General features: G+C 40.7%; 1 long non-coding RNA gene across 1 annotated transcript; it reads right to left on the minus strand.

Annotated features, from left to right (window-relative positions):
* Nucleotides 1-8,406: 8,406 nt before the first annotated feature.
* LOC144374428 (uncharacterized) lies at nt 8,407-11,520 on the minus strand. The gene is made up of 4 exons (XR_013433827.1): nt 11,353-11,520; nt 10,204-10,273; nt 8,753-8,859; nt 8,407-8,572 (listed from the first exon to the last, which is right to left on the minus strand). It is a non-coding gene; the product is annotated as an uncharacterized LOC144374428 (long non-coding RNA).
* Nucleotides 11,521-12,330: the final 810 nt, after the last annotated feature.

Here is a 12,330-nt window from a genome sequence, read left to right on the forward strand (position 1 = left end):
AAAAAATGGTGAAACCACTTTGGAAAACCATCTGGAAGTTTCTTAAAATGTTAAGTCTTTTAAGACAAGAGTCAACCCAGGAGTAATCAAAACATATGCCTACATAAAGATGTGTTTGAGAACTTATATGAGAATGTCAGTTTTCAGCATATTCACAATAACTAAAAGGTGTATAAAGCCTAATCACATATCAACTAGTGAAAGAATAGACAAAATGTGGTGTGTCCATACACTGAGACAGTAGTCAGCATCAGGAAGGAACAGAGTACTGATGGGTGCCACATAGCGGATGAGCCTAAAGAACATCATGCTAAAAGAAAGACAGAAAAAAAAATGAAATGTTTGAAAAAAGACAATTCTTTAGACATGAAAAATAGATTAATAGTTAATTGGGCTTGGGCAGGGAAGTGGAGAATTTCTGCTAAGGAATTTCCTTTGGGGATACCAGAAATATTCTAAAATTAGATTACTGTGATGGTTGCACAACCCAGTAGATTCACTAACAAGCACTAAATTGCTCACTAAATAGGAGTATATTTTATGCTTTGTGATCAGTTTTTATAATGCTGGGGTTTTTTAAAACATCATTAAAAGAAGTTAATATGTTTTGGAATCAGAGACGTCGTCCTGGAATAGATGGCCTGATGTACATCTAAAGGATGATAAAGTTGCCATGAGACATTCCATGGTGAAAGGCACCTGAGAGAAGGTTACCAGCTGAAGTGGTGGAATGCATTCTGTGTGCATTTGCAGTTCCTGTGCAGGATCTAGAATAATCTGAGATATAGCCAGGTCAATAGTGGTGAGAAGTAAAGATGAAGAGGCAGACAGCAGCTGGGACCTGGAGTCTTGTGTGTTTTTGTATCCTTTACCAGGCGAGGATATTTTGAAACTTTCAATCCAGATTGCCATCTCATCAACTTTGCATTTCAAATTAATTGTGTGGCTGTGTAGAGAGCAGGTTGTGTCCTGATCTGAGTTACTCCATGATGGGGTAGTGTAGAGAGGAAGCCATGTCCTTTTCTGAGTTACTCCATGATGTATAGAACAGCAGTTTTGCCATAGTTTGCCATAAGCTATTTCATTTTGAGAGTAAGTGCCACGGTAGAACAACTGTACACTTTGTTTGTGCAAATAAACAACCACCCTCTGCCCGGCATAACCATAAGGCACAAGTTGATATGTAACTTGCTTGTGTCAACTTGTCAAATCAAAGCAGGAGTACCTGAACATGTGGGAATCCCAAATCATCACAGGAGCAGAGGAATCAGGAGCTTATCCACCTCACCAGATCCAACCCCCTCATCTAAGACCTGTAAAAGGAGGATGCCTCCAAGACTGGACATGTGGCACCCTGGCCCCTAACCTAGTCACTCATCACAAGCTTTGCCCAGGAAAATTGCCACAGTGACTGTTTCAGTCAGCTTTGCATTGCTGTGACCAAAAGACATAACAAGAACAAATGAGAGGAAGAAAATTTCATTTTGGTTCACAGTTTCAGAGGTTCAGTCCATGGTCAGTCAGCCAGCTGTAGGCCCAGGATGAGGCAGAACATCATGGCAGAGAGGTGTGGTAGAGGGAAGCAGCTCAGTTCATGACAGATAGGAAAGACAGGGAGTGGGGGTGTGGGGGGGACTCACTAGGGACAATATGGAACTCCAAAGTTACTCTTCCAGTGAGCTGTTCCCTTTAGCCACACCCTACCTGCACACAGTTGCCACCCTGTTAATCCATTAAAGTTGATTAATCCATTGATTATGATACAGTTTTCATAATTGAGTCATTTCACTTCTGAAAATTCTTTCATTTTTCTCAGACATGAGCCCTTGGGAGACGCCTCATGTCCAAACCATAACAGTGGCAAACCTCCAATTTCCTATCCTGCAGGCTACAGGACAGCATGGTTATTCCTACCTGTGATGATGATGCAGATCACTCCAAAATGACACATCAAGTTGACACTCTGAACCTGAAACTGCCTACTGTCCAGGCCCTTTGTTGTGACTACCTATGGTGAGTCTGACTCTGTATTCACATCTCAAGTGAATGTTGACTAGTTGATTAAACTACATTCTTAGAAAAAAACAACAAAAAAATTCAATGTTATTCAACCATAATTTTTTTGCAATGATTTATGTTTTGTAGATATTGCTGGATCCATCTGCAGATATACATAAAGACCATTTTTAAATTCGATTTTAAACTATTTCTCTCATGCATGATATCTGAGCACACTTTTGCCCAAGGAGTTTCATGCCACAGGAAACTAATTAGTGTTGTCACTTGTATGATAGTTATTGCATTTACAAGACAATTGGAAACTCAATCTGGTATTGTTTTCATTTTAGCAGGGAAGAAATAGCATAATTTACTATTCATTATATATAGCTTTTTAGGAAGTGTGTGAACATCTTAGGATAAAAAGTTTTTAAATAATGCAACTCCACCTCTCTATTAAGGAGATTCAGCCTTGGAAAGTTCACAGCATTCATGTCAACATCTGTTTGATCCAGCAAGCAAGTCCAGGGATGGTAGCATGGACTTGAGTCTGAGTACTGTCCTTCGGGGTTCTGAGCACCTTCTTACTTAAGTTATGGCTCCCAGTGATGTCAAACTTCACTATGACCAAGCCCCTTTGAGACCAAGACTGAAAAAAAAGATGTTATGGCCTCTTATCCCTTTAGTTTTTAGAGGTATACTATTTGCCTGGCTTGGTAAAGTTGTGGTTGGTAAATTGACAGTGTAAAGGTAAAATTTCTAAGCTGATTCTAAGCTGCAAAAGTCTGAGTCAAAGTGTAAAAGACTGGGCATTGTAAAGTTTCTAAATTGCAAGGCCTGGGCTAAAAAGTAAAAGACTAGGTATTGTTAAAATTCCTCTGCTACACCCCCGGAACTTGTAATCTCTGTAGCTGTTAGGACAATACTGGAACTGCCCAGTAAATATTTCCATTTATTCCCTGGTTGTTTAATAGCTAAGGGCTCCAAGTAGCTCAGCACGTAAGCATCCAGGCCCCAAAACCAATCAGTTTAAATGTGTACCCCGCTTAGAAGTGACCAATCACCCCTGCCCAGCCTGTTCCCACCAATGAATGTACTAATCATGTCTCAAAGTTGTTCAATTTTCCCGAGCCTCATGATGATTTGTTCTGATGTATGCAAAGCCCCCCCCCCCGCCCTCTCCAAAAAGTGTACTTAAGCTCTGCTTGACCTCTGCTCTGGGCTCTGGACTGCTCTATCTTCCTGAGTGAGCCTGGAACCTCAGCATGCTGAATTAATAAATCCCCTATGCCAATTGCATGAAGTCAGTCTCTTGTGTGGTCTCTTCCTTCGACGCTCCGCCAGACCCTTACAGACAGTATTTATCTAGAATTTAAGTCAAAAATCTGTTCCATGATTCACACAGCAAAAAAAAATCTCAGATATTTGGGTTGTACGGAGGGACAGCTGGATATAGAAATGTCAGCAGCTGCTCAAAATACTCAACTTCCCGCAGCAGAACTCAAAACAGAGATGAGCTGTTCAGGTGGAAACTAAGTAGTTGCCATGGAGCAGGTAACCTAATCACAGAGAGACTTCTTGAGAGTTTGTCTTCATTCTTTGGAGGCATCTTTTCCTTTGGTTTTCTTCAGAGAAATGATCTTTTCTTTTAGGACAACAAGGGTAATCATATCATCAATAATTAGAATGCTGAAGCACAGTGGGTATCGATACCTGTCTTAGTGATCCATGGTATAATCTTGGAGGGTCAGAAACCCAATATCCATAAAGGCATTATAGGGTCTACAGAATATACTGAAGGACAGCAAGTCAAGGAAAACCCATTATTCTTCCTTTCAGCACGGCAGGTATTGCTAGACAACTGGACACTCTGCTGCTGAGTCTAGATAAGATATCCTTCTCAACCCATCCTTTGGGAGCCACATGCTGTAGCTCAGAAGAAGCTTAGAAGAACCAGGTCTAGTGGCAGTTTGCTTCTAATAGAAGATCAGAATGAAATGCATGTCAGGGCTGCAGTTGAGTCAGTGCTGTGATGTCTATAAATGGCCCAAGATTCTGCTTGGGATGAGGCCTCCAGACCACAAGGAAAAAAACATTAGGTAGTAAGTCTTTTTCTTTGAACAATGGTAACTGCCACTTTCAGTAAAAGAACTAATTTTATTCAAGTAGACTTGAAACTATGGTATTGACTTACCTTACCTGGAGAGGTGTCTGTTCCCAATTCAGGCCGGGCTGTGTGAACATAGCTGTATCTCATTTATTATTTCAACAGAGTGGCTTTGTGTGTCCTGGAGTCTGAGCACCTGTTGCTCTTCCTGAGATCCCACTCCCCAAGTGGGGCACCTGCTGTGCTGGAGAGGCTGTCCTGTCACAGACCCCACCTGCAGCGTCACTGAACTGTATTTCTAGACAGGCTTAGATTTTGTTCCTCCTGTCATTTGTTGGTGAGTTCCTAACTCCCTGAGCTCTGTGCCCCTTGTTATTGTATTAATTTGTTCTATTGTGAATTTTAACATTACCCATTGATATTCAGGTGACTATTTGAATATGACCAACTATTTCTGGGTCCTGTCAAATTCTCCTCTGTGTGTCTGCTGAAACCACTAGGAGTCCTTCGTGGCCACTGTAACTTTATAGATATCCATCAGCAGCACAAGACAGCACATCTAATATAACCTGATGGTCTTCAAAGACTTTCTTCACATTTCTTCATCTTCAGGGAAGCACAGTATAGAAAACAGCCAAGAGCATACATGAGTAAATAATGTCGTTAAAATCTTAGTGGAGGGCCAGGAATGTAACCTTGGGCTCCCATTAGAGCTCAGAGAAATTATATTTTATGCAGGTTTTTTTTAAAACAACATTTCTCCCCCTCAATATGCTATGATTTATAAATGAGGAAACATTGCTTCATATTATGCTGATTCAACATAATTGAATTTTACTCAATGTAAACTCTTCTATCCCTTAAAAAGTTCTGAACGGAAATGGAAATATTACAGACAGAGAGGCTAGTGTGCATGGCCTAAAATGTGATAATGAATACTGGTGCTTGCTGTCCATGAGCCATTCCTTTGTTTTCCTTGCAGATTGACTGAAGCTGATTTGGAGATCTGGGTGTGCAATGCTCCCATCTGATGAAAGCCTTTTACTTCTTTCTCTTTTGCTGATAAATCCAAAATTAGGGCCTGGAAATCCATTTCTAAGTGCTTTCTTTTATCAAACTACAAAAATTTAGAGAACATTGCCTTTTTATAACACTGTATACACTTCTCAGAAAAAAATATCAAGGTGAATAGGATGAAAAAAATTATCTTCTAATGAATTTTCTTCAGAGGAGAAAAAAAAGAAAACATAAAATTCAAGGAAACATACAGGTTGCTAACAGAGATGGTAGAAAGGACAGGTCAGTGAGAATTAAAAGATTCAGCATTATCATAAGTCAATAATTCTTGAACTTGATCACACGTTAATATCATCTGAAGAGATGCAAAAAAAATTCCCATGCACAGACTGTACCCCTTATCAAAGAAATAAGAATACTTGAGGGTTGGATCCAGATATATATATATATATCTTTTTCTTTTCTTTCTTTCTTTCTTTCTTTCTTTTTAAGTAAGGGTTATTATAGTAGTAAGCTTTATTATGTCCTCAATAGACCCCTCTGAGTTTGCTAATTGAACACCTAGATTTTTCTGGTTGTCTTCATAGCTGGGGGGTTGGAGGGTCAGTGTGAACTGCCTGTGGTCCTGAGCGCTGAATGTTGTTTAGAGTATAGATTGAAAAAAAGTGGCATTAACTCCGAGTAAGAGATCATCATGGTACTCATAGAAACAACTGCAATGGAGATGGGAGTTATCTTTGAGAGTTATTTAGAAGTTTGGCTTGATGGGAATCAAAGGATGATTACAAATTGAGTTGGAGCAGGAGATATCAAGAACCATTCAGGTTTCTGAGGAGTGACTCAAAATGAAGGTATTGTTTGTTGAGGTTGAAAATGGAGAAGATCTTAGGTGGAAGATGATGATTTTACCCCTGGATATGCAAACTCTGGGGTGCCTTTGAGATAATGGAACTATCAAATAAGAGGTTAATTTCCAGTACTGAGGAGGCTCAGTCTGGAGAGGTAGATCTAGGAAGGATCAGACATGGGGGTAATAGTACAGATGGGCAAGGATGTTTAGAATTGAAAGGAGCAATGGTGTCCAGCATAGAGCTCTGAAGATGGGGAGAGGAAAGGAGCCAGGAAATCACTCCCTGAAAAGCTAAATGATGTAATATCATAGGAGAAATATGAAAGAATATTTCAAGGGGTGTAGGAAGTAATTAGTGGGTCAAGCAAAATGAGGACTGAAATAGAGCCATGAATTTAGTGGTTTGGAAACTTCCACAAGATCAGATGAGCAGAAGGGCATTGCACATATTGTTGATATGTCTATGAATGTATTTGTGAAGACAAAATCCTATGTAAACATTGCCTATTGCTTCCCTTTAAATCATAAATTCATTGAGGCTAAAGACACATTTCCTTATCTTGTATCAAGGATACCTTACTTCAACTCTGTGATCAATAAAAATTTATTGGCTCTATGAATGAATGTACCATGATTCGAGATAGCTGTTTAAAAGACTTTGTAGGGTGTTTTGGAATTAAATATATATTTTTATGTTTCTGGTTTTGAGATTCCTGAGTTTAATCCACCCCTTAGAAGTTCCAGATGAAGAATATCTCATAGTTTCCTTCACAATCACTGTCCCTGGAATTTGTAAATTTATAATTTCATTTTGATGCTGATTTGAAAATATCAGTTCCTGTTTCATAGACCCCAGGTGGAAATGATGACTTTGATATGCTTCTGACCAGTTTGCAGGTTGATTTGTCAACCCAGAATGTTCTGGGTTCTGATGGGGGCAAATCTTGTGTTAGTAGCCATATCTGTCCACTTCCTGTTCTTGTTATGTACCTGTTGTCATAGGAATAGAGAATATAAAACTAGAATCCAATGTATAAAACTACATACTCAGAACTTTACTACCTCAGGGAATTTTATGATGTTACTTATTTTCAGATGGTAAAAAAATCATTACAAAAATTGAATATAATACTCTTTTATTATAAAAGTTTATTTCTTATAGATCTAATAGAAACTGTGTCACAACACACAGACACATGCACACACACACACGCACACACACAAAGAATCAATTGCAACTTGTTTATTTCTTTGTACTTTGCTACGTATGTTTTTCATTTTTTAAAGAACAGCTCTGCAATAACAATTCCAATACAATACAAAAAATGGTCTTGATACAGTGATCAATAAAACTGTGTTCTGAACACAGTTTTATTGATCACTGTATCAAGACCATTTTTCAAGCCAAGTGGTCTGCTGTGATATTTCCATAGATAAACTCATGTGCTGGGTGACTTACTTTATATCAATAACAGACAAAACGTAGGACTGTGGTTCTCTATGATTACAATAGAGCTGAAACGTCCCCATTACCCAGTGACTTTGTAACCATGGTTCAATCAGAGAACAATGCATTTTTCACCTGCTCAGATGATGCTGGTGTTATCTCACCTACTGTGCTGCCAGTCATACAAACACACAGCCACTCCATGGGTCTCATATTGAGTGGGTAAGCTACTGTTATACTTTTATTGTTACTTTGGAGTGTGTTCCCATGAAAAAGCATTTACTGTAAAACAGTATGCTGTGTTGAATTGGCAGCAGCTTTAAAGGTCTCCTACTTACTGTGTCTCTCAATCCCAACATATTCTCTTGGGTTTGATTTAATCACATGTTGTTTGTTCATAATAGCTCTAGGAGAAACAGGATACTGTGTGTGTGTGTGCATGTGCATGTATGTGTGTGTGTGTGTGTGTGTGTGTGTGTGAGAGAGAGAGAGAGAGAGAGAGAGAGAGAGAAAGTGTGTAAGAGAGATATGGCCTCACTGTGTACAGGTTCTGCCATCAAAGCTGTGTTAAACATACCCCAATGTTCACACAATGACTTGTCCAAAGATGCCTTTCTCGGAATATATCCCTGTTGTTGAATGATGCATGACTTGTATGTGCAATTCCATTCCAAGGGTGAATCAAAATTCTTTTAAAGAGCCTCCTATGGTTAGACATTAGGTCGTTTCCAATGCTTCAATATTATAAACAACACTTCAGGGCATGTCTTTGAAGCTAAATCAGTGTACACAGCTTTGATTTCTATTTCAGAATACATTTGTGGAATTAAAATTGCTGGAATAAAATGTAGAAATATGTAAGTTATTGGTAAGTAATGCAAACTTGCTAACCATTGTCAATTTGCACAAGTAATGCATACTGAATATAGGAAAATTATGGCAAAAAGTAGGAATTGCTTTCAATCTCATAGACCTTAGACACATTACTGGATTTTCTTAGAGAACATGTTTATTACATAGGCCCTGATAGGTCGGTTTGAGGTGCCTGAGGGAACAAAGCACCAGGCAAGCAACCCATGTGCTCGAAAGAACAAACAATCAGGTGCCAACAGACAAGCAGTGATGGTGCCTCAGCGGGGTCTCGTGACCAATCCTAGAAGGACGAAGATCTCAGTAAGATCCCCCTACCAAACCCAGGAGGACAAGGGACTCTAAAAACCTCCCTTTCTTGTTCCAAGCCCTCCCTTCCCGCCCTAAGCCAAATAAAATTCCAGTCCAGCTGAGCCTGGGTGCAATCCCCCTGGACCTGCTCTGTTGAAATGGAGAGTCTCACCTGGGAGTGAATCTCAATAAAGCCTTGTTCAGCAGTTTTTAATCTGCCTCCTCTTGGTCATCCAGTTCTCTTTTTATCTCCAATCCCTTTGGCAGATAATGCATAATCTATGATATATGGTATAATGTAACACAAAACATATAGCACATGACATATAATATGTAATGTGAATGTATAACATATAATAGGATCACTAATGATGGCCAGTTTCCTTATGAAGATCTTATATATTTACACTTTGCTTATTCTTATTTTAAAATGAGATTACATGCATTCTTTTGTATTATGATAGGAACAAGCTTCCCTTTACCTAAAGGGATTTATTTTAAATAATTATTACTACTACATAGGTAAGCTATTAATTTAGTGGATCTAATATGCAACAAATAATAGCTTTTCAGATAATTGTTTTCCAGAAAATATAGTTTTCCTTTTGTGAAAAGCGGATAATTTAGTTTCATCATCTCTGAGACTTGCTCTTTGCCTTTCTGCCCACCTTCCCTCCTGGCACCCCCCATCCCCCGTTTTTTTATTCCCTTTTTCTCTCCCCTCCTTCCTTCCTTTGTAGTTTATTTTGGCTAAAATCTGATGAACAGTGTTAGATAATAGAGCTGATTATAAGCATGCCTTTTTATTCATTAGCTTTAAAAGATGATATCTATAATATTTTCATTAAGTACTGAGATTGATTAGGGGACTGTAGGATTGTCATTTTTAATACAATTATTAAATCATGGTATTTTTGGTACATCTGGTACTAATGTACTAAAATTAACTCAAAATTGTCCTTAATTTGGTACTAAGTGATAAGGAGTTATGAATGTGTGTGTGTGTGTGTGTGTGTGTGTGTGCTTCAGGAATGCTTCCTTGATAACTTTTAAAAATTTCCATCATTGACCTTTATTCTGTTGGATTATCTATATCCCGAGTCACTTCTGATTATTTCTATTTTCTTAGAAATCAGATTGTAGGGGATCCAACCCTGATTGTAGACAAGGACAGCTACCATTTTAAACATTCCCTATTTATTTGAAAGATGATTGCTCTTACCTTAATTTTGTGTATTTGTGATTTATTGTTTATTTTTCTCAATCAGATAAGTATGGATGCTATCAACATTGAATTAGTGAGTGTGAAGAATCAGTTCCTGATTCCAATATCTTCCTGATTTCTAGTCTAAGATTCTGCTTTTAATTGATTAATTTTTCTTTTATTATTTTCCATTGCTTTTTAAAGGCTATGTTTAAGAACTACAATAATTGCTGGCCAAATATAGTCTCTTGCAGATCAGAGAAGACGCTAGGCTAAAAGAATTAAAGCGGTTTCAATTTATCATTGAAAATATTCTTGACTCATTCCATTGCAGTATCTTAGCTTGCCCTCAAAACTAATTAAAGGCAGGATGGCCACATCAAAGAAAGTACAGAAGAAGAGAAATTATGAATTCTCACCTTTACAGTGAACGGACTTCTAGTCACACCAATTCCTCTCAATTTTGTGGACTCAACTGCAGTTTATCTCCTAAAACACAACAAAACCGGGAATAGAAAGTCTTAAAACAAACACACACACACACACACACACACACACACACACACACACACACACACACGTCAGGAGGATTTAGCTGTTTTTAATACCAGTCAGGCTGCCTGATTTATCTGGTTTAAAGTACAGTGCTGAGTATCCAGAGGAGCAAAGGGCAGCTTTGGGTCCACATCCACCTTCCAAATAAAGGTCGAGGGAGTACAAATCTTTCTACGTGCACACATCTGAGGGTGCGTCCGAGGGTGTGTCCCTGGTCCCTAGTCTGTTAGCTGGCCTAGGGGTTTGTACGTCCTCGGGTGACGCTGTGAGCTTGCAGATGTCCCTGTGGACGTTGTGCAAGAGGGCTCCAACGGAATCTGGTCGGGTTCCTCTTTCCAGATTTCCACTCTTGATGTTCCCTATCAGGTGCCGGGACCTTTAACACCCAGACACTTGGAGCTGCCGGAGTAACGCCCTCCTAGAACTTGAAATCCCGTCTCAAGGGAGGAATGCTTTCCTGACCCCCACCGCGCCCCGGGGTGTCCTAGGGAACAGTCTTCGGATCCAAACCAGAGCTCCGCCCCCTCGCGCCCCCAGGCGGACGCAGCCTATGTGCCACTGCCAGTCCCTCGCAGCCTGAGTTCGCTGTCCACGCCCAAGTCCTCAGCTTACACCCTTCTTTGCATCCAGTTCCCCACTGTCGCAAGTTTTCTTCCTATTATATCCAAGACGGTCTTCTAAGCATCCTTGAAACCTCCTACAGCAAGATTTTCCTTTCCGTATGCAGATCTGGTCTTCCACTTGTCACTGCATCCAACTTCCTCAGCGCCCAATTTCTTCCTCCCATGCCCAAGAGCAGGTTTCCCTACCTCCAGCACCCTCTTCTTCCTTTTTTCCCTTTCCCATGCTGAATACCTGGATTTGTCCCTGCTTGAACTTAGGCCTTGCCGCTACGTTCCTCCCTCCATAGCCAAGACCCGAGCTTTCTTTCTTTTCCACATTCCAGCCTTTTATGAATTAAAGCCTCCCACAGCAGCCAGGGACCTGGGCCGCCCCTCAAAGCCTGAGGTTACCTGCAGGGGAAGGTACGTTGGCGAGCAGCCGGAGGCGCCACAGTTATTCACACGCTCAAACTCACACTCACACACAGGCAATCCTCACTGGGCCCAGCTGTTTCAGCCTGTGACACCACCTCTACAGATCCAGGGACCAGTGGACGGGTCAGGGCTTTTCCTCTTCCCAGCTTTTGTCCCCTCCCAAGCCCCACCTCCCGGGGCCCCGCCCCTGTCTCCAATCGCCGCCTGCCGATTCCTCGGGTTGGGCGGGGCCAGGGCCTAGGGGCGGGCCCAGAGAAGCTGGGGCTCAGTACTTGGGGCGACCTCCGTGTCCTCCAGGTGGGGGAAGGGGCTTCCTTGCAGCTGGGATTCCTCTCCAAGCCCAGCTGCCGAGGAACGTGAATGCCACCTGCAGGCCGGGGAGCTGGCCGCGCTGAGGCTGCGGCAGCCCGGCCATGTACCAATCTTGAGCACTGTGAAGCGTGTTTTCAGGTCCGCAGTAAAGGCACCCGGACCAGCATCTCTGCGGGTTCCCTACCCGCTGCTGCCGGTTGGTCTGTAGATTGTAATGTGCCTTTGGAAGGAGAGTGTTCCAGCCAACATGGGGTTGCTTTGGGGCTGCCAGAATGCAAAGGATGCAACAGGTATAAAAGCAACCCTGCCTGCCTCAGTAAATAATTTCCACCACAACCAATAACGAGATCTTTAGGGTTTTATGCACCTATAATTCCAGTTATTACCATATACTATAATAAGACCCATTTACAATTTGCATTAAAACACAATGAAAAAGATGATTATCCGGGTTCCAAGGTAGCTGCACTAAAGATGTGAAGCCTTAGAAAACAGTGGATTTTTTAAAAATTCCATTTCCTCCAGAGATTCATTTTTGTATGTGTATTTATTAGTCTAGAAAACATGGGAAAACAGTATTTTATATTGCTATTTGTAGGATAATAGCATGATCAAGAGTCAATGTTCGAAATTTTATTTTTT

Source organism: Ictidomys tridecemlineatus, unplaced genomic scaffold (genome assembly GCF_052094955.1).
Source record: "Ictidomys tridecemlineatus isolate mIctTri1 unplaced genomic scaffold, mIctTri1.hap1 Scaffold_69, whole genome shotgun sequence".
NCBI classification, from domain to species: Eukaryota; Metazoa; Chordata; class Mammalia; order Rodentia; family Sciuridae; genus Ictidomys; species Ictidomys tridecemlineatus.